Raw genomic sequence first — 19,102 nt, forward strand, 5'->3', positions numbered from 1 at the left:
GTGTGTACCATCAATTGCACCGACGCAATCCTAAAGTCATTGGATCAAATGTCATTTCAACTAAAGGTGTGAATGCAGGAAAGTGAAAAATACATATATAAAAATCTAACCCAATGGAAATAATACCTGAAAGTAAGCAGCCCAATTTACGTTTGTCTGAATCTCAGAGGGAGTCATTGGTCCGGCTTGTTGTAATGCCCTTAAAATTGGAGGTCATGCATACGCTCGACTCCCGAGTCCCAGGACATCACTTATATCTGATTTTTATTAATTTACGGTTAATTGGGTTTAATTACGCAGCCTGGAATTTCCTGGAACATGAAGCACAACCATACAAGTCTATTGAAATGAAGGAGATCAATTATATATACAGGTCCAAAAATAAGTATAAATGGGTCACATAAAGCATTGCCCAACAACACCATAAAAAGAATAGTAAGTCTAAAAGAATGAAGCTGAGTCCACTACTCAGCGATCCAACGCCCCATCTACTGAGCCGAAGAAGACCGGCTCATCAATTGAAAGTATGAGAACTCGTCCTCCTCCTCGAGGCTCGCATCGCCAGGCTCCTCAAAATCTGCATCACCTGCATATATGGGCGAGTCTGGTTGGTGTTTTAAAACAGTCCCAAAGTGGGAGTAAGTGATCAACTTAGTGAGTGCTATTAATTTTAAGTTGTAACAGGCATTAATTACATTATGAACTTAATGAAAAGCAATCATTCATAAATACCTAACTAATCTTATTAATGCATATACATGATAGATGATATGATGCATACCCTCACCACAATACTCCCTCGAGCGACTCCATCTAACGATCGCGTATGACCAACACTCCCTCAGAGCGACCTCGACTGTCGAGTCACCACCCTAACTAGTGCAATGTAATGTGATCGTGTTAGTCGAGTTCTTAGTTAAGTCCATTCATCTAGCAGGTTGGGAAATCTGATACACCCCACGTATCAATACCCTAAACTGGTTGCGAGGCCAAGACCTCCCAACATGTGAGGCCAATACCCCGTGATCCTTGATCCCATCGGGTTCCCCGTCCCCGACTTTAAGTATATGGGGAGTGCCGAGAAGAAGGGATCTCTAGCGGTCACTACGGGGAGGCACGTCACCCTAGCGTAAGCCGACAACTCAGACATAGTGTCCCATTCCACCATGCCCGACTAACAAGGTAGTGGATCAGTTTCAATTCGGTTATTGATGGGTTACAACGGTTATAGGGTGTTCCAGGTTCCATATATATGTAAGCAAACAGGGTTAACAAAATAAGATTGGTCAGATAGTAGACTAGACCACATGAGTTCAGGCAAATACGTGACGGAACGACATCGGGTACGAGCGACCCATGTAGTTTAACTACTGTCGCCCACATGCACTCGTCCAAATCTATGGGTTTAGCCTCAAGGCAGTCCTACCAACGGGGCCACCTTTGCTCTCCTCGTATTCCTGACTAACCCAAGGGTTTGGGTGGTGATGCACAACATGCCAATTAACAGGGTTATCAACTAGCATAAATAACATCATGTTCTCAAACTACTCCACATACAACTAGCAAGAGAGCCTAACAATATCATGAATAAAGGTGCATGTATGTTGTGTGGGTTGGTGAGGAAGTTAAACACTTCCTACATCTCGTAGAATCAAATGCACAAGAGTTAATGAATCAAACATGTTATAAAATAACACCATATGAGAAAAAATCACGCAAGACATGAACATGTAATAATCCATTGTAACCTAATCATGTGAGAGGCACGAACAACATCATATGAGAACTAGACAAAACATACAATTCCATACATTCCAAAACAAACATCTAAATCCTAGGTTTTCTCTAGATTCTCCAAATTTATCATCCAAGCAATCAAAATCAATAGACTCATGGTATAATTAGTGCTACTAGAGCTGGGCAGAAAGGGACTGATCCGGTGGATCCACCCCAATCCGCCCCGAACAGATCTGAACCGAAGGCCATGATCGGACAGGATCGAGGTGGACTAGCAAGATCCGACCGTTAATCGGATCGATTTCGAATCAATGGTCAACCCGGACCGACCGAATCCGAAATCCGATCTGAATGGATCCGATCAGATCAGATTCGATTCGATCCGCACAATGTTTGTTTACCATTGTTTCCTGTAATGTTGTCCACTTGAGATTGGGATATACCTTTTTTTTTAATACCATCAAATGATTTAGAAAAATAGATGGACAGCAGAGATGAAGTAAATACATCATGGTGGGGCCCACAGAGCACTGACTTACCATCATTTAAATAGTGTGATGCGGAGTACCCAATCTACTTCTCTCACACGTCCCCATGTTCCTCGAGCAGAGCTCCCTGACAGTTGAGGGAAATTGGGGAAAGAAATTCCCACCATTGAAACCTTCCTGAACCCCACCTTGATGTTTATATGCAACCCAAACCGTTTATAAGGTCATTCCAAATTGAATGAAGTGAAAAAACTAAAAATATAGCCTGATACAGAAATGTTATGGCTGTAAAAATGTATCAACGATGCTCACTGAATAACAACTATTTCCTCTTGTGTGGCCCAGTTGAGTGCTTGATACATCTATTTTTTGGTCGCACATCCTAAAATTATCTCTCAAAAAGGATGGATGGGGTAGATTTCACACAAACATATCGGTGGGGCCCACCCAGCATCCTTGCGCAGAAACTCCCTGCAAAAGGCTTTCGCAGGAAATCCGCGTCTAAGGATTGGCTACTCACCAGCCCATGGGTGCTCTATGGACCCCAACATGATGTATGTGTTTCATCCATTCCGTTCATCCATTTTATAGATCATTTTAGGGCTTTATATAAAAAAATGATAGGGATATAATCTCAGGTGGACCACACTATGGGAAAACAATAATGATTGGATATCCACCATTATAATCCTCCTAAGGCCCACTGCACTGTTTATTTGAAATCTAATCTGTTGATTAAGTCATAAGGACTCAGATGAAGGGAAACAACAAATATCAGCTTGATCAAAAACTTTTATAACCTCCAAAACGTTTTTAATGGTCAACGTTCATTGAACACGGTTTCTTATAATGTGGTCCACTTGAGATTTCGATATACCTCTTTTTTTTTTTAATAACATAAAATCATCTATAAAAATAGATGGAGGGCATGGATGTAACACATACATCATGGTGGGGTCCACAAAGCGACGACCGGTGGCAAGGGAGTAGTCAGTCCGTTTCGTAACGCGTCTGGCATCCTCGTGATCCAAGCGCTCCTCGAGCTCCGAGTTGTATAAACGGTTTAAAGGAGATCAAAGTTATATGGGCCCCACAGTGATGTGTTTATTATATCTACACCACTCATATATTTTTATAGATAATTATAGAGCATTTTTCAAAAAATGAATAATATCTAAAGATCATCTGGACCACACCACAAATATCAGCAAAGAATGATTTTCCATTGTTAAACCATTCATGTGGTCCACTTGATAGTTAGATCTGTCTTATTTTTCATCTCAAGCCTTGAGACGAGCTTGCCAAATGGATGAACGGTTTGGATATAACACCTAGCCCATGATCAGATCCGCTAATGTGGATACACAATTCAAAATCATCTTGCGCAGGCCGTGCTTGTGTGAAAAGCAAATAGTTCCGTGAAGAGCAAGTAATTTTAAAAGTTAAATAAAAACATATACATGGAGATTAAAAGTTCTTTCAGAGCCATGTGGGGCCCACCTTGATGTATATATTTCATCTAAGCCGTTTATTCATTTTGAAATATTATTTTAGTTATTGGGCACAAAAAGGAGATATTAAAGGTTAACTTAGACCACATCATATGAAACAATTTGATTTAATTCATACTGTTTGAATCGTACCTAATCCGACCCGGCTCGATTTTCTTGACCGAGGCGAACTCGGTTCGGGTAAGGTCAACCAGGCATCAGGTCTGTCCGAATCAGGTGACCCGGATCCGGTCTTGGATCGGATCGAGTTCGAGTCTAACCATTAGAAATTCGGATCTGATCGAGTTATACCTGATCCGATCCGATCAGGACCGATGCCCAGCTCTAGGTGCTAGGCCACATAAGGATAATAGTCCGCACCTATTGATCGTTGGAGGCGTGAAAAATGACCTAAGAATGTGGATTTTTAGGGTCGAACGGCTGAAATCCCTAAAGCAACCATTTGCATGTTAGAATTCCATGCAAAACCTTCCTCAACTCAAGGGTTTCAAGAAAAGGGATAAGGGCTTTTACCTAGACGATCAATGGAAAGAACGGGCAGTCGTGGTGGAGGGTTTCTTCTTCGAGAAGAGGTAGGGAGTTGCAAGATTGGGTTCCCTTGGGCCCACCTCGATCTAAGGTTCACCCTTGCTCTCTTCTTCACTCTCTTTCTTCACTCTCCCTAGCTCTCTCTCTTCTCTCTTTACTCTCTCCCTCTTCCTCTCTTTCTCCCCTTTGAAAATGGAAAATCGTATGGGAAGAGGAGTGCCCCAAATGAGGCCCTTTTATAATGCCAGATTTGGTGCCAATGGCCCCAAGTGTTGGGTCTTTACTATATTAACCCTATGGGAGAGTTTTTTAGCCTCTAGGGCCCACTATAGGGTGTAGGAGTCGATACTCACTATTGAATAGTTGACCCTAGTGATGATCTACGTATGCATATGATCGGCCCGCCATTTGGATGCGTCGATCAACAGATATGATTAGAAGTCTATTCAATGGTCACCGATAGTCGATCGGGGCCGCGGCTATACGGATATGAGTAGGGAAATATCCTTACTCCACGTGTGAAGTTTGGTCGCAAACCGACGGTCTGAAATCTTCAACTTTGCATAAGAGTGGACAACCTAATTCACTTAAGTCTCAGCTTCTTCCTTTAGGGTATTTGCACTTCTCATGCACTCGTCCTTTGGCTCAAGTTGAGCAGTTCTGGACAATACCCAGGTCCGACTCCCGTAATGGACGTCAAGCCTAGTAAGACGGACATTTCTCTATAGTTTTGGAAATAGTGGCCCTCCAACGAGCAGTTTAGAGCTTGTTCGGAAAATCGGGACATTTCTGTAATGAATTAGGTATTGAGATTTCTCGTGGGCAATGATTTGGGTTTAGATTAACTATGTTCATAATGTGGCCTATTTATAACTAGTGAAAGTGGAGATTTGGTTATGATTATTCTAAATCATTGGTTTTAGGCTACAGGAGTAACGGGGTGGATTTGGTCTATTACCCAAGATTTGGGTCTTATCTAACTCGGCTTCAGTTAGATCTTTAATTTAGTCATGATTGTCTTGATTAGTTAGCGATGGGTCGGTTAGATTTGGGTCTTATGTGAGTAAATCATGGGGTTACAGCTAATGTTCAAGTGATCGGGCGGATTCGTTAGCTTCCTACGGTTGATTAATCGGACTTGTGCGGTTCTTTACTGGTACCACCCCTGTATAAACTAACATTGAGTGATATTGGTCATTAAGTGATATTATAAGTTAATTAAAAAAAATTTCAAGGATTTTTGGAATCCAAAACAGTGAAAATCCAGAGTGTTACACCTGTTTAACGAAATTAGGGTACATTGATACAAGTGCATCTAGTACACGGTAAAAGTGGTGACTCACGGTTTCACCCGATCGAATGAATCTATGACCAATGACATGATTTCGAATATTATGTCCCAATGTATGTAGGAAAATAACTAACTGTTCTTCATGACTCACGGTACGAGTATCGCGCAGGTGTGTCTTCTCCTATAACTGGGTACATAGTTAAAAGAATGTATCTCAATTCATCCTAAGTTGCGTGACACAATCCCGGTCACTGGTCCGAATGATAGAGTTGATGAACCTAACTTGCTTATCATCTCCATGATGAGCCGGTTGTTTGTACATCTATATGCGATAGTATTCCCCGACAGCTGCTACACAAGCCATCATCGCTTGAACAACAATAGCCCTCTCCATCTCTTCCTCTTCTTCATTTTCCATCGCCAACTGATAACCAACACTATCGGGTTCGGATTTCTTTTAAATATGTATCTTAAATCTATTGGTTTATGTTACATTATTATTCTATGTCTTATTTCACGAAAGTGATAGGAGCATGTAAATATATATCTATACAAAGACATAATAATATAGGATCTAACATAATAATTCATCCTCTATATAAAGAATGAAAATATATCCCATTTGCTGATCTCATCTGATTGGGGTCATGTTAATGTGAAAAATTGGTAGAAAGCATCCAGTTTCATGAATGGCTAGGATCATCTCATATGAAAGATATTATGGTGAGAACCATTCCATCAAATCAACAGCTTGGGCTTACTCAAAAGTGGGACCCACTTGTACCACTGCAATTCAATTAGAAAAAAGAGAGTTATTTCTTTGGAGCAAACACTATATAACATCTCTATTTTAATACCCACTGTCTAATGTAGTCGTTCGTCCAAGAACTGTTGTACGGAGGAACTTTGTGAATAGCCAAAGCAGCAGCCTGTGATTATAGTTCCATTGAAGTTAATCCATCATGAACATTCTCAAAAAAATGTACTTCTGATTTCTAAATCCAAAAAAAAAAAAAAAAACTGCATAAACAGACCACTTAACATCAATTTCAAAGAAATTAGTAGAACCTGATCCATATAATAATCCAGGCTATCAAAAGTGATATAAGAACCTCATAACAAACAAGAAAACATATGAAATTTTCATGGATGTGCCTGTATTATCATTCCAATCAAATCAATCAAAAGAGACTTAAAAATTCAGATGTAGCACACGAAACTTACTGGTTTGGCTGTATTATATTTTCAATCGAACCAATTAAAACAAAAAAAAAAAAAAATCAGATTTAGCACACAAAACTGAGAAACTGTGAAGGATGATCCCATGTCTTCTGAACCTGTTAATAGACATGCTGACAGGACCCCAAGACAACAAAATATCCAAGAAACGAGTCTTTGTAGATTAAAAGTCTTTTGAACAGTCTTGATCTTTTCCCATTAAAAAAGCTCCACTCTAAGGAAAGAAGGCAAAAAGCTTCATTCTAAGAGTTGATCTGACACAACTGAATGTATAGATATAGATGATGACATGCATTAGATATGGACCCACATCATCATCGAGTAACTGTTAATCTCAGCAAAGACATGTGCAGGATAACTAGGCTAAAAATTAGATCTTACAAATCCTTAGCCCACGGAAAATCATGAAGAACAATGAACATCATTTTCAGATAAATTAGTAGAACCTAATCCATATAACCTTTATGCATAATATATAAAAAACATAATTCATCTGCCCACTAACTGAGAAACAGTCAAGGCAAAATAGATGAGAGTGACCATACCAGAGATTTATAACAAATCCCGGAAGGGAGATCAATGAACACCAAGTCAATGAAACATTGTTGCGAGTAACCAAGAGAAATCCACATAATAGAACCTGACTTTATGTGTTAAAAATAAGTCATAATGATGTATTAAGAAGGAATCTAACTGCACATATCTGAATTGAATCCAAAGAATACTCTTCGAACCACAAAACACAACAATTTTCATATATACTTACAAAATAAAAAAAATTTCTTCCTCTATATATAAACCAAGAAACTTCTTCCATAGTACACTGAATGTGAAGAATAGGATACAAAATAATCTTTACACAAACACACCACTTGACAGATGCAAGTAGATGAATTTATATACATTATGCCATATCATAAGGTTTCAAGAGTAGGAAAGTGCAAACGGGAACATAGCTCTGTTAATCAAAGAGTCACTTTGGTAGTTTAAATGAAATTTCATAACTGGACTACATGGAAACCAACATTAGTAAATCCATCTGAGAATGTTGTTAGGAAGAAGAACATATTGAACTCCAACTCCAACTGTACCAGCATATATGATATTAAATCAAAGTAACATCTCATAGGAAGTAATTATAAATTCACGAAGAACATTCCACATCAAGTTTAGAGAAATTAGTAGAACCTGATCCATAAAACCTTTATGCATATTTAAGAACATCCATATGACAAAATTTATGAGCATATTCAGATGAGTCGAACTTGATAGTGTAAGTGTCATAGTTTATAGCCCTTTATGTTGTTAAATTTGTGGTGCCAAAGACACTATTATGAAGCTTGCATCTGTGAAGAACAATGCTCTACTCAAGATCAACTTAGGTTGATAAGAACTGTTCACAAGTCAAGAATCTCAAGAAGCTTTCAAGTTCAACCTCAAGATCTCAAGAAGCTTTCAAGTTCAATTTCAAGATCTCAAAAAGCTCTCAAGTTTAAATGACATCAAGACTTCAAGATCCATTACTTTCAAAGGTCACTCGTCTCTAAAGTTTCAATGTCCTTACTTCACTATTGAGATATGACTGACCTTAGGTTGACCTTTAGAGTAGGCCATTTTGGATACATAATTTATATGTTTTATATAAGTGAGTTTGGTCTGTTTTAAGACTAGTCCTGGACTTTGTTCGACTAATCCTAGCACTGCTTCGACCTGTCTAAACATTTCTTGGATCAGTCATAAGTTTGTTACAAAAATCAAAAATTTTCTATTAGGCTTCGACTAGTCCTGGGGACTGTTCGACCAGTCGTAGGAACAGTGTCGACTGCATCTTCGACCAATCGTAGACATACGACTCAAAGAACAGCGTTGAAATTCATCCACCTACGACCAATCGAAGGGATCCTACGACCAGTCGAAGGAGATCTACGACCAGTCAAAGGAAACCTACGACCAGTCGTGAAACTGCCAAATCTTATCGTGTCCGAATTTTCAAATATCTGTTGGTTCTACGACCAGTCATAGAGATCCTTAGACTAGTCGAAGGCGTGATTTGCTCACCTATAAATAAAGCACGAATCTCAGAATTATACATGGAAATTAAAAGAACTTCAAGCTAAATTAATTCAGCCTTCTGAGAGATAAGTCGGTGCTCCATATAAGCTAAGTGTGCATATTTAATATTCTCTTTCTTTAGCTTTCTTAATTGATTTTTTTTCTTGTATTCCAATCTAATCTGAAAAGAGGAATTGTTGTTTTGCTTTTTCTATAATCAAAATCAATTAGAGCTAGCCCTTTTGTTTTAATTTAAAATCTATTAAAACCTAGAACCATTATAAAGTGAGTATTGGACATTGAACTTTGACATTCAAATCTCTACTCCGACTTGGTTCTTCTGGGCTGCTACAATGAAGGAGAAAATCAGGTATTTTACAATTTGTGTAATTTACATTATTTGGTTTTTTTAGGTTAAGCCAGAAAAATCTCAAAGTTGTTGGTTATCTGAGGAGAGCCAGAAAACTCAGAAGTGAAGGTTTTTGAATTGTGTAAGCCCTTTGAAAAAGACACAATTGTGAAGGTTTTGGGTGAACCTGTGAAAATCTATTTGATAGTGAACGCTAATATCCCCTGTGTGGGGATATTAGGAGTGGAGTAGCATTCTGTGTGGCTGTTGTTTAACAGTTGGTGAACACACAGGCAAACCATTATAATTCTTTGTGTTGTGAATGTGTGATTTATATTTCCTATCTTTTATCATTCAGAATTGTGGAATGTATGTATGGATGTGAATGTTGTAAATTTTACATTTCAAGCACAATGGGAAATGTTGTAATAATTTATATTTATATTTCAGCTTTATATTTTTGTTATCTCTTTATTACTTTGAGTTTCAGTTTCTGTATTTGTTCTCGTAAGGTTGCCCTGCCATTTTTATGGTGCATGGTTGTCTTTAGAACTATCAATATTTTGAGCTAGCATTCAGCAGTGTGAATTGATTTATTTATTCAATTCTATCTTTCCGCTGTATTTATCTTAAAATTTGGCATACTCCTATTCACCCCCCCTCTAGGACATATAGCTTGGCCATTTCAAGTGGTATCAGAGCCTAATAGCTCGCTCTTATTGCTTTTTATTTGAATTTAATTCCTGAGCTAACGATCTCAGTTATATAAAAGATATCAAATTTTGATAGCCTATCAGTCACTAGGCCTCCACCCTTTGATGGCTCCAACTATGCCTATTGGAAAGTCAGGATGAGTATCTTCCTCAAATCCATGGATGAAAGTGTGTGGCTATCCACAGTGAATGAATGGACCCCTCCTACCACTGAAGTAACCGGGATTGATGATTCAAAATCTATGAAAATTACATCGTATTTCTCTTGGACCACACTTCAGAAAACTGAGAATAGTGCAAATACTAAAACACTAAATGCAATTACTTGTGCACTATCACCGGATGAATTCAAAAGAATTATATCCTATGATTTTGCAAAACATGCTTGGGATAGATTGGAAATGACACATGAGGGTACTTCAATTGTCAAAAAATCTAAGATACAAATCCTCACAACTAAATTTGAGGAAATACGTATAGAAGAAAATGAAATATTCATGGACTTCTATACTAGATTAAATGACATTGTAAACTCTATGTGGGGTCTAGGCGATAAAATTCCTGAAAGCAAGATATGTGCTAAAATACTACGCTCACTTCCTGAATGGTTCAATTCTAAAGTAACCACAATCCAGGAACTTCGTGATACGGGCAATATGAGGGTTGAGGAATTAGTTGGCTCATTACAAACTTATGAGTTAACCTTTAAAGCTCCAAAAGGTAAATCTATTGCTTTAAAAACTTCTGAAAATGGTTTTCATGAAAATGATTTAAACTCTGATTTAGAAAACTCTGAGGATGATATGACTCTTTTGGCAAGGAGATTTTATAAAAATTTTACAAGTAAAAAGAGGGTTGATTTTCAAAAAGCATTTGATAAAAAGAAACCTAAACCTAAAACTAGAAAATCATTAAAAGACAGTCAATGTTACAACTGCCATGAGTATGGGCATTTAGCTAACAAATGTCCTAATAAGGGCAAGTCAAAAAGAAAAGTATGATAGTTACTTGGGATAAGTCCTCTGATTCTGAAGTCTCTTCTGAATCAGAAGATTCTGAACTTGAGTTAGGGTGTGATGTTAAGGCGCTTATGACTCTAGCCAAATTCACTTTTTCAAATAATGATGACTCGACTAATGAAGAAAATCTAAATAGTGAATATGAAAATGAAGATGATTTTCAAGATGCTTACAATGCCCTATACAAGGAAAGTTGTAAAATTGCTGTGAAATTGAAACTTTAAAAAGAGAAATTTCTAAACTCAAAGAAATTTATGAATCTCTTGTTTTAGAAAAGTCTCATATTTCAGACTATTTTGAAAAGACAAAATGGGATTTAGGTTTTGAAACCTCCCAGTTTGAAAATCTTAAATCTGAAAACGAATAACTAAAACATGAAGTCTCTTCTCTCTTGAGTTTAAAGGAAACCTAGAAATATGCCCAAGGTGATCCTAAATTAGAAAAACTCTTATCTGGATCGAGAAAATGTGGCGATCAATCCGGTCTGGGCTATGACAAGAGTGTTCCTCCTAAACCGAAGAATACTCCTCCCACGTTTGTAAAGGGAGAGATCTTAAACTCAAAAGGGAAAGATCAAATGTTTTCTAAAAACTTTAAATCTTTTCAAAAACCTAAAAGACATATCAACTATAAAAAGCAAAACCAAAGTCCTTTGGCAGAAAAGATAGTTGATTTACTTAAGGAGCTTCTAAAGTCTAACTCACTAGGTCATACTTATAACTCTTACAATCGAAAGAAGACCTGCTATCCTCCTAAACCCAAAATGGTTATGAAATGGGTTCCAAAGGTCACTTGCTTGGTTGCCCACACCGCTTTCAAAGCAACAAGCCATTTTAAGTGGTACCTAGATAGTGGATGCTCCAGGCATATGACAGGCGACAAGGCTTTATTCACCGATCTCAAAGACATGACTGACAGTTCAGTCACATTTAGAGATGACAGCAACTGCAAGATTATGGGCTAAGGTACGGTTCAACTCTATAACCTTCCTTTGATTAAAAATGTGTTGTATGTTGAAGGACTGAAACATAATCTTCTAAGCATATCTCAAATTTGTGATAATAACCATAGTGTACGGTTTTCTAATCAAAGCTGTGAGATTCTAAACAACAAGGGTTCAGTAATACTAACTGGACGTAGAACGTCTGAAAACTGCTATATTGTTAGTGAATCCAGCTCATCTAATCAATCATGTTACATGGTCCAAACAGACGAGACTGATTTGTGGCACAAACGTCTTGGACATGTACACTACCGAAATTTACATAGATTGAGCAAATGGAAACTTATAAGAGGTCTACCCAAACTACAAAAATTAGATAAAATATGTGGTGAATGCCAGATTGGCAAACAAATAAGGAACTCACACAAAAAGGTGAATTCCAATACCACATCAAGACCACTCGAGCTTCTCCATATGGATCTAATAGGACCTACCAGGACGGAAAGTCGAGGTGGCAAAATATATATTTTGATAATAGTAAATGACTTTACCAGATATACATGGGTTGTCTTCTTAAGGGAGAAATCAGAAACCCTTGAAGAAGTAAAAAAAGTTCTCAAAAGGATTCAAACTGAAAAAGGTTCTCAAGTCAGTAAGATTCGTAGTAATCATGGATCTGAATTTGAGAATAGCGGTTTTGAGAAGTTCTGTAGCGACCAGAGAATATTACATGAATTCTCAGCGCCCAAAACTCCACAACAAAATGGTATAGTTGAAAGGAAAAATAGAGTGCTTCAAGAAATGACTAATATCATGTTGAATAGTATGAAGCTCTCTAAGAATCTTTGGGTTGAAGCAGTCAATACAGCTTGCTATATTATTAACCGGGTTTACACTAGTAAAGGTAATAATAAAACGGCTTACGAAATGTGGTTCTATAAAAAGCCTAATGTCAAATACTTTCGAGTTTTTGGCAGCAAGTGCTATATTTTACGAGATCGTGAACATCTGGGAAAGTTTGATACGAAGAGTGATGAAGGGATCTTTTTAGGATACTCTTTAAACAGTCGAGCTTATAGGGTTCTGAACAAAAGGACCAGTATGATTCAAGAATCCATCAATGTGGTCATTGATGATCACTTAAACACACCAGTCTCAAATTTAGATAATGATGAAGTACTAGTAATTGATAAATCTGATATTTCATCTAATCAGACTGATTTCTGAACTATGGATTGTTAAAGATCTTCCAACCACACAGATTCTTGGAAACCCTCTCACTGATGTTCGTACCCGTAGACAACTTGAGGATATATGCAATTACGTATGTTTTACATCCCAGATAGAACCATCTAATGTAAAAGAAGCTCTTGCTGATGAAAACTGGATTGTTGTGATGCAAGAAGAACTTAACCAATTTGTGAGAAATGATGTTTGGTATCTCGTACCTAGACCTAAAAATAAACACATCATTGGAACCAAATGGATTTTTAAAAATAAGTCTGACGAACTTGGCAATATATAGAAACAAGGCTAGACTAGTGGTACAAGGTTACACTCAAATTGAAGGTATTGACTATGATGAAACCTTTGCACCAGTAGCACGTCTTGAATCAATCAGACTCTTTATATCCATTGCGTGTTTTAAAAAGTTTAAGATTTACCAAATGGATGTGAAAAGTGCATTTTTAAATGGCGATCTGCATGAGGAAGTTTATGTTGAACAACCAATGGGTTTTGAAGACCCCAAAAATGCTGATCATGTGTATCGTCTTAAAAAAGCACTTTACGGTTTAAAACAAGCTTCTAGGGCATGGTATGAGAAACTAACAAAGTTTCTATTAAGCCATAAATTTCAAATGAGATGTGTTGATAAAACTCTATTTATTAAAAAATATAAGGATCACATCTTATTAGTACAAATCTATGTTGTTGATATCATTTATGGATCTACCTGTACTAACATGACTATTAAGTTTGCAGATTTGATGTAATCTCAGTTTGAAATGAGCTTGGTTGGGGAATTGAATTATTTCCTTGGGTTACAAGTAAAACAAAAACCTGATAGAATGTTCATTTCTCAATCTAAATATGCTATGAACTTGATTAAGATATTTGGATTTGAGAATGGTAAGAACTTTGATACTCCTATGGTACAACCTTGAAACTCTCAAAAGATTCTACAGGTAAAAATCTGGATCCGAAATTATATCGAAGTATGATTGGTAGTCTATTGTATTTAACTGCTAGTAGACCCAATATCACTCTAAGTGTTGGTATTTGCGTTAGATATCAGTCTGAACCTAAAGAGTTGCACTTGACTGCTGTCAAGCGGATTATTCGATATGTCACAAGTACTGTTAATCTCAGTCTCTGGTATCCTCATGAGACTAGTGTTCAATTAACTGGGTACTCGGATACTGACTGGGCTGGTAATCTTGATGATCGAAAATCAACTAGTGGTGATTGTTTTTATATCGGAAACTGTTTAATTTCTTGGTTTAGCAAGAAACAAAGTTCTATATCATTTTCAACAGCTGAAGTTGAATATATCGCAGCTGGTAATGCGTGTACACAGCTTGTTTGGATGAAACGTATGCTAAGTGATTATGAAATTAAACAGAATTCTATGTTATTATATTGTGATAATTTCGGTGCCATAAATATTTTGAAAAATCCAATTCAGCATTCTCGTACTAAGCACATTGATATTAAATTTCATTATATTTGGGAATTAGTTGAAGAAAAGGTTATATCTTTGGAATACATCCCTACCGAGAATCAACGTGCTGATATTTTCACTAAACTGCTCGACAAAAGCAGGTTTAACAAAATAAAATTTGATCTCGGCATGTGCACTTTAAAATGATTAATTATGCCTATTTGTATTATAGTGTATATATTTGCTAGTTTAGTTTTCAAATCTTGAAAAATATGCAAAAATCAAATTTTTTTGGCCCGTATCGACCAGTTGTGAATCGCGTGGATTTACTTAAATTTTGAGGGAAATCATCTTCTTCTTCATTTCAACTTCACTCTCCAACGAGCCGACACACGACTAGTCGAACCCATCTTCCAAAATCTTCAAGGTTAGTGCTCCATTTGCATTTTGCTTATAGATTTGTGTCTAGATTGCTTCTATTTCTCTCTTAGAGTTGTCCATTTTGAATTTAGTTGAGATTTGGGGTTTTTCTTTTGAAAAATCTGATTTGAGAAAACCCTTTTCTCAATCCTTTGCAACTCTTCATATTCTTTAAATCCTTGTTGCATATGGCTTCTAAAGGAAGAAAATCAACGTCCCATGGTCCGTCTTCTTCTTCCAGATCGGCCCCTATTACTAAGCGTCATCTTAAGGCTCCTAAGGACGATCCATCTTATGTTCGGGACATCAGATTACGTAATGTTATTGTTGAGCATCCAGTTAATATTAATCATGTTGCTCCTTTTGATATTTTTCTTATGCTCCAATCTGTAGGTTGGAATAATTTATTGCTTTGGGGTGGGCCAGCATACCGGTCCATTGCCCAATCCATATTTGCATGCATATGTGCTTTCTCACTGAAAAATTTAACTTTTATATCTCCACAAGAGAAGGGCCGTTTGAAGTTGATCGTCATTTGGTTTCAGTCCTTATGGATATTCCAGTAAATGATGAGGATATTCACATCCATACTTTATCTGATAAACCCTCTGTCGCTGAAAACGGTATGCTGACTAAGGACTTATGCAATTTGGATGTACAATGGACGCAGAAAGGGAATGTGTTTCCCTCAAGGTATTTGTTACCCAAATATAGAGTTCTTTACAAAATCTTTGTGTCTAATTTGTATTATTGGTCGGGTAATAAATCTGAATTGACGTCCTTCATGGTTCGTATTCTTCATTCTGTTGTCAGAGGTGTTAACATTTGTTTACCATCCTTGATTTGTCACTTCATCATTCAGTTTCGACTCCATCCTGGTCACAATGACATTCCTTTTGGATATTTGATGACTGTGTTGACTACACATATGTCAGTCGACATGCCGGTTAGAGATGCCCCTATCCATCATCTGATATTTAACAATTCCAATATCAATAAGATGAAGCTGGATTTCCTTCTTGACCAAGGTGATGGTGTTGGCAGTGCTGAAACTGAACATGAGGAAGAAGCTGGTGATCTTCCTCCTGATGATATTAACATGGATGATATTTTTGAAGAACTTGAGTCCGATTCTACAAATGATCCAGATTACGAGCCTTCTTCATTTGATGCACGTCTGAGTGCATTGGAAGATAAAGTTGAGAATCTAAATGTTAAGATGGAAAACATGTCTGTTGCCCATGATTTACAGTTCAAAAATATGCACAAATATCTTAGGCGCTTGAACAAAGGCATGCATCAACTTGTTCCTTCCATTCCTACTCCTTCATCTGGGTCAGATTAGTATTTTTAAGATTACTGGTTTGTAATAACTTTGGTACTCTTAACTAGCTTTGAGTTTGTCACTCTCTTTAACTTAGCTCAGTTTATGAATTATGTGTGTTGCTTATGCTATGTTCTCATATCTTGACTAGTTACCTCTCATATTTCTCATTAATTATTTCTCCTCAGCCATCGGCTCTGTGCTTCCTTTGTCCTATTGTGACAAAAAGGGGGAGTATGGATATGTTATGGATATTATGGATATGGATGTTGTCATGAAGAGGGAGTAGCATTGGATTGTATGGTGTTTTATGAGTATGTTACTCAGGGGGAGTATGTGCAGAGGTGTGAGCAAAGGTGTGCAGAGGTGGACTGTATGTTGAATAATATTGATTTATAAGTCTCCAGGATGCCGGTTGATAACAACTAGTGCATGATTCTTTAATCAGATATTCTGTGTTATGTAACATATCTTGAAAGTGTGTTTTGTCACTAATTTGACAAAGGGGGAGATTATAAGTGCCATAGTTTATAGCCCTTTGTGTTGTCAAATTTGTGGTGCCAAAAACACTGTTATGAAGCTTGCATCTGTGAAGAACAATACTCTACTCAAGATCAACTTACGTTGACAAGCACTGTTCACAAGTCAAGAATCTCAAGAAGCTTTCAAGTTCAACCTCAAGATCTCAAGAAGCTTTCAAGTTCAATCTCAAGATCTCAAAAAGCTCTTAAGTTTAAATGACATCAAGACTTCAAACTCCATTACTTTCAAAGGTCACTTGTTTCTAAAGTTTCAATGTCATTACTTCACTATTGAGGTATGACTGACCTTAGGTTGACCTTTAGAGTAGGCCATTTTGAATACATAATTCATATGTTTTATATAAGTGAGTTTGGTCTGTTCTAAGACTAGTCCTGGACTTTGTTCGACTAGTCCTAGCACTACTTCGACCTGTCTAAACATTTCCTGGATCAGTTGTAAGTTTGTTACAAAAATTGAAAATTTTCTGTTAGGCTTCGACTAGTCCTGGGGACTGTTCGACCAGTCGTGGGAACAGTGTCGACTGCATCTTCGACCAGTCGTAGACCTACGACTCAAAGAACAGCATTGAAATTCAGCTACCTATGACCAGTCGAAGGGATCCTACGACCAGTCGAAGGGATCCTACGACCAGTCGAAGGAGACCTACGACCAGTTGAAACTGTCAAATCTTATCGCGCCCGAATTTTCAAATATCTGTTGGTTCTATGACCAGTCGTAAAGGTCCTTAGACCAGTTAAAGGCGTGATTTGCTCACCTATAAATAGAGCACGAATCTCAGAATTATACATGAAAATTAAAAGAATTTCAAGCTAAATTAATTCAGCCTTTGAGAGATAAGTCGGTGCTCCATATAAGCTAAGTGTGCATATTTAATATTCTCTTTCTTTAGCTTTCTTAATTGATTTTTTTTTCTTGTATTCCAATCTAATCTGAAAAGAGGAATTGTTGTTTTCCTTTTTCTATAATCAAAATCAATTAGAGCTAGCCCTTTTGTTTTAATTTAAAATCTATTAAAATCTAGAACCGTTATAAAGTGAGTATTGGACATTGAACTTTGACATTCAAATCTCTACTCCGACTTGGTTCTTCTAGGCTGCTACAACGAAGGAGAAAATTAGGTATTTTACAATTTGGGTAATTTACATTGTTTGGTTTTATGAGGTTAAGCCAGAAAAATCTCAAAGCTGTTGGTTATCTGAGGAGAGACAGAAAACTCAGAAGTGAGGGTTTTTGAATTGTGTAAGCCCTTTGAAAAAGATACAATTGTGAAGGTTTTGGGTGAACCTGTGAAAACCTAATTGATAGTGAACGCTAATATCCCCTGTGTGAGGATATTATGAGTGGAGTAGCATTCTGTGTGGCTGTTGTTTAACAGTTGGTGAACACACAGGCGAACCACTATAATTCTTTATGTTGTGGATGTGTGATTTATATTTCCTATCTTTTATCATTTAGAATTGTGGAATGTATGTGTGGATGTGAATGTTGTAAATTTTACATTTCAAGCACAGTGGGGAATATTGTAATAATTTAGATTTACATTTCAACATTATATTTTGCTATCTCTTTATTACTTTGAGCTTCAGTTTCTCTATTTGTTCTAGTAAGGTTGCCCTGCCATTTTTATGGTGCATGGTTGTCCGTAAAATTATCAATATTTTGAGCTAGCATTCAGCAATGTGAATTGATTTATTTATTCAGTTCTATCTTTTTATATTTCCACTTTATTTATCTTAAAATTTGGCATAGTCCTATTCACCCCCCCCTCTAAGACATATATCTTAGCCATTTCAGATAGTAAATGAAATTACACTGAATATTAAACCAAGAACCCATCTGCCCACATTCTGAGAAACAGTAAAGCACAATAGATGAGAGTAACCATACCAGAGATGTATAACAAATCCTAGAGATGATACCAGTGAACTTTAAGTCAATGAGACCGTGCTGCGAGTAACCAACAGAATTCCACGAAAAGAATCTGACTTTAGGTTAAACAGAAAAAATATATTCCTTGCTTAAAGAAGGAATCCAACTGCATATATCTAGATTGAATCCAAAGGATACCATCGAAACCACATAAGACAACAATTTTCATATATGTTGACAAAAAAGAAAACAAATCTTCCTGTAAATCCATTTGAGATCACTGGTAACAGGAAGAACAGACTGAACTTGAAGTCCAACTTATTCGACACATGAGATTCAATCAAAGTAACTCTCTAAGGAAATTAACAGCAATACATGAAGAACAATTCATATCAATTTCAGAGAAATTAGTAG

This window comes from Magnolia sinica, chromosome 4 (assembly GCF_029962835.1).
Source record: "Magnolia sinica isolate HGM2019 chromosome 4, MsV1, whole genome shotgun sequence".
Classification (NCBI taxonomy): Eukaryota; Viridiplantae; Streptophyta; class Magnoliopsida; order Magnoliales; family Magnoliaceae; genus Magnolia; species Magnolia sinica.